At 52.4% G+C, this 4,706-nt stretch overlaps 3 non-coding genes across 3 annotated transcripts; 2 read left to right on the top strand and 1 right to left on the bottom strand.

The window, feature by feature from the left end:
* The first annotated feature begins 1,165 nt into the window (after window positions 1-1,165).
* TRNAT-UGU (transfer RNA threonine (anticodon UGU)) lies at window positions 1,166-1,245 on the top strand. The gene is given in 2 exon segments: window positions 1,166-1,203; window positions 1,210-1,245. It is a non-coding gene; the product is annotated as a tRNA-Thr (tRNA).
* Window positions 1,246-2,199: 954 nt separating this feature from the next.
* On the top strand, window positions 2,200-2,272 carry TRNAK-CUU (transfer RNA lysine (anticodon CUU)). The gene has a single exon. It is a non-coding gene; the product is annotated as a tRNA-Lys (tRNA).
* A 1,738-nt stretch (window positions 2,273-4,010) lies between these two features.
* On the bottom strand, window positions 4,011-4,092 carry TRNAS-AGA (transfer RNA serine (anticodon AGA)). Its single transcript has one exon. It is a non-coding gene; the product is annotated as a tRNA-Ser (tRNA).
* Window positions 4,093-4,706: the final 614 nt, after the last annotated feature.

Here is a 4,706-nt window from a genome sequence, read left to right as displayed (position 1 = left end):
GCTACACCACAGAAACACACATGCAGAGGAGTGATAGAAATGTAGCCATGTTAGTCTGGTCTACCTGAAACAGAAAACAGGACTAGTCATGTTTTTTGTTTCAGAACCACACACAACACTGTCTTCTGCTGCTGCACTTAAACTTGGGCAAATATTCGGGTGCTAACCCTTTCGCTAACAGAGATTGCTGTTGTTAATTTTGTGCCCTCAGGAAGGAACCAAACTGAAGGAGGCCAGGCTCCCACCTGGGGACTCCAACCAAAACACTAAGACCAAGGGGTTTACAAGCCAAATGATCAATGTTTGCTGCATTTTGCCCTCCCCAAACCTTGCAAAACCTCAAAAGCAACTCTGCAGTCCAGCGGCTGGGGGAGATGTGCATGTTAGAGCCTCTGCCCACTGAGCTGTAGCCTTCTGTGCCCAGGGAGCCAGCTCTGGATGCCCATTGGCAAGTCTCTTGTCTGCATGGGCTGTGCTATGCAGAAGAACAAGAACCACGTCCAGCTGGGGAGGAATGGCCATGCAGAGCGTCCAGTCGCCACTTCCCTGTTTGCTGCACTCGAACTTAGCCCAAGAGCCGAGAAGCTGCTCTCTCCCACCCAGAAACCTCTGGCCTCATCTCTCCCCAGCTTCTTCCTGACCCCTCAGTTGAGTCCTTTCCAGGGGGGAGCTTCTAGGAACCGGCATTCCTGGCTGCAGGGTGGGTTTGGGTCCCCGCAACCTTTGGATCAATGTGAGACATGATCCCAGGGGAACCATCTCCTGGAGCTTCTCCCTGTCCCAAGGAGCTCGGGGCAGGGGATACAGGGCCAGTGTCTGTGCGGTGCCAACATCAGTAACACATGGCAACATTTCTCCTTCCTCTGCTGGACAGGGAGCCAGATCGTTCCCATGAGGCCACATTCAGATGGGGCAAGGTCTGGAGAAGTGAAGCTGTTGATTGGAACAAGCAAGGGGAGCAGAGTATCAACTAGCTGAGAGCCTCAGGCACAGAGCGAAACTTTGACTCTTGCAAGCTGAGTTCAAATCTCAGTGAGACCCTCTGGCTAGGTGTTGGTTTGTGCAAGTCCTTCAGAATTGATCTTCTTGCCCCACTTTTTCAAGTCCACTTTGTGCTTCTTGACTTTTTCAATCTAAGGACTTTGAAGCAGCCTTTGGCAGAGCTGCTCCAGTGGCGCAATGGGTCAGTGTGCAGTACTTGTAGGAGATATGCTGAGGTTGTGAGTTCAAATCTCACCTGGGGCAGTGGTTTTTAGTCCCTGCGGGGCTGGCCTCTTCCAGTGAACAGGCAGGAGAAGGGATCAGTGAAATTTCCCCCTTCACATATTATGGCCTCTTCAGAGTGAATGCTGGGTGGGCAGGATCAGAGGCCAAGTTGCACAGAGAGGGTTCAAAAACCATTGCACAGGGACAACCCAGGTAGGACAGAAAACCATTGCTACAGGGAAGGTTTGAACCCACAACTGTAGCATATCTCTTCTGAGTACTATCTTACACATACTGGGTGCTGACAAGTTGCACCACTAGAGTAGATGTTCAGAATGTTTCTTCAAAGTCCTTAGATTGAAAGAGTCAAGAAACACAAAGTGGAATTGAAGTTTCTGCTGTGCCCTTGTTCTTTCTTTTCACAGGCAGAGCCAGGGGTTCTGCACATCCAGAGACCCCTCCCTCTTCTTCCATGGTCACTGAAAAGCCCCACCTCCAATCTCTGTTACCTCCTGCACCTGGGGCTGAAAGGGACGTGGGCTGAAGGCGGGTCCTGCCCAGCTGCCTTCCCCAGTGGGAGGAGAAAATGCTCATGGAAGGGCTCACACGTTATCCCCAATGCACTCGCCTGTGGGCCTGAATTCTTGCTGCCCCTGGGTGCACCCAAATGCCCCTTCTGGGGGGCAGGCTCCCCAGCTCACACCCCTCCTGTGACACAAAGCTTGCAAAGGGGTTTGAATTTCCTTCATCTCCCCTTGCTGCTGCACTAAAAGAAATCCTGAAACCAGCCCCTTCTCCTGCCACTGGAGAGATGGAAATGGAGCCGTTCCTTGTGGGGAAAGAAGTGGGTGTGTCAGGAGGGGATTTGAGTTCAACCTTCCCCACAGAGCAGAACCCCCCCATTAGGTGCAAGAAAGAGCCTTGAGTCAGGCAGTGGAGAACACTTGGCTTCTGCTACCATGTGATGGTGTGTGAGAACACTTATTGCACAAAACCTGGCTAGCTCAGTTGGTAGAACATGAGATTCTTAATTTCTGGGTCATAGGTTCAAGCCCTATGCTGGGCAATGTCTTTCTTTAACTCACATTCTCAACCTACAAGCAATTCACTTTCAGCTTTCACCGGGGTTTTAGAAAGAAAAAGTCTAGTCCTGGGCTCCAGCTTTAGTAGATGCAGAGAGAGAACCAACTGCAATTTCCATCTTCTGAGGAGAAGGGAAGAGGATTTTCTTCTCAGTTCTAGCCACATCAGCCAGGGAGGAGAAAAAATAACCCTCCGCCTGCTGATTGTCCCCCATCAGCTTCTGTAGTTTCACCTCCTGCCACAGCAGCTCCAGCTTTGAGCTACAAATCTCAAGGGGCTGGTGAGGAAATGAGGAGCTGGCAGCTCGGGTTAGTGGCTTCCCTGAGAACAAGAGGTGGAGTGTTCACAAGGTGCATTCCCCTCCCCTGCAGAGCAGGGTGTTAGAAAGAGCCAGGAACAGAACAGTCAGCCAAGTTCCACCAGCCCCAAAGTGTGTTTCTGTGGCGTAGTGGTTATCATGTTTACTTAACACACAAAAGATCCCTGGTTCAAAGCTGGGCATAAACACAGCATCTGCTCTTACTGCTGCCCCTCGGGGTGCCCAGGTAAGCACAGCTGCTGTTGATGTGTGTACCTGGGATGAGCCCAACTCCCATGTGACAGAGAGCAGTGACATCAGCTGAGGAGTGTTGGGATACATTCACATCCCTTGCAGGAGGGAACCACAAGTGAGAAGCACCTGATGCCCACATACCCTAACTCTCCATGGCTGCAGAGGTTGCACTCACAGGATCTCTGGGCGCTGACCCCCTCTGGGAATCACAAGGGCATGTGTTGCTGGCTCTCCTGTCCCAGCAATTGGAGCAAAAGCCCTGCCTTGCCAGCACTAGTCACAGGAGCCTCTGCACCTGCTCCAGGCTTGCGGTTTCCTTTTTCCCAACACTCCTCCCCAATCAGCCTTTTCCTGAACCAGCAATTCCATGGGTGGCCAGAGGAGGCCTCTTCTGTGTCCCAGAAGGACGCAGGAAACATGAGCAAAGGCTACAGCAAGGCACCACTGGGATTTGAAGCCAGGATCACCTGCTTACAAGACAGGCACTTTAGCCAGCTAAACCACAGTGCCCTTTTCAACTACCCAACCAGGGCTGGCTTTTGGGGAGAACAAGCAGGGAGGGGCCACTGGAGCCCCTTACCCCCCTGGCTGTCTCCATGGGGAGTTGGCTCTGCTGAAAGCCCAAGTAGTTGCCTTATCAGTTAGGAAGGGCTCTGTTATCTGTGTTTCCACCTGATTTTTGTAGGCTCCTTTGCCTTCTTCAGGGCTATGTCTACACTGGCAGCTTCTTCACGCAAGAAAATGTCCACACTGCCATGAGCGAGATGTTCTTTTGTGCAAGAGCATCCGTGGCAGCATGGACACTCTCTTCAACAAGAAAGCTCTGGTGGCCATTTTAGCCATCAGGCTTCCTTGTGCAAGAAATTCCTGCCGAGCATCCACACTGCCCTCTTGTGCAAGAGCTCCTGTGCAAGAGGGCTTACACCTGTTAAAAATGAGCGTAGTTCTTATGCAAGTCCTCTATTACCACACCGTACTGTAAATCTTCTTGTGCAAGAGCAGGCGGGCGGTGCGGACGCTTTCCGGAAGAACAGCTGTTCTTGTGCAATAATCCGCCAGTGTAGACGTAGCCCAGGTGTCCCTGTAGATGGGACGGGAGGGTTCTATGCTGTGCCAGGGGTTGGGTAGCTTGTTGCCCTAGCAGCAGGTGTTGGCAAAAGCCAGGTTTCACTGTGAACAGGATTTGAATCTGTGCAGGGAAACCCTAGTGGATTTCTAGTCCAACACCTTAACCACTCAGCCACCACAGCTGTAAGTGCAACAATATCCCAGGGTCAAGGAAACTGGTAACTAATCCCAGTGCCCAGGCCTGACCTCACCTGCCCCACAGAATTCACACGGCAAACCTGGCTCCCAGAGCACAGGGGGAGTTTGGGGGCTCGTTGCTGGGCCGTTGGGTGAAGCATCAAACCAGCCCCCTCCTGTGGGGCCTGTGAGTGTTGCTGACTCTGGGCCTTGTGCCTCGGCAACAGCAAACAAAAGGTCCGGGGGCCACACAGTCGCTCCCTTCAGAGGGGCCCTGTTAGTCTGGAGCTGTGACAGGTTAAATACCAACAAATGGTCCTAGAACCAGAGAACCCGGCCTTGTGTCTGGTGCAAACCACCTTGGTGCTGCTAAGAGACTTGTAGCTCTTGGAGGCAGCCCTGTGTCTTTTCCCTTGTCCTCATTCAAAGGATGGCCTGTTCTGTAAAAGCTGCCCTGGGACTCAGAGAGCAGCTCAAAGATTTGAGCCCACAAGCTTTGAACAACTGACCGGGCTCACACTGCGCACCACAGCTTAGACATGCAACAGACTTTCCATTGCACCACAGAGCCCTGTGCGTAGCCCCCTCCCACATCTCCTCTCTCCGCTTTGCAACGTGG

Source organism: Pelodiscus sinensis, chromosome 31 (genome assembly GCF_049634645.1).
Source record: "Pelodiscus sinensis isolate JC-2024 chromosome 31, ASM4963464v1, whole genome shotgun sequence".
NCBI lineage: Eukaryota > Metazoa > Chordata > Testudines > Trionychidae > Pelodiscus > Pelodiscus sinensis.
This window is presented reverse-complemented; position numbering and strand designations above follow the sequence as displayed.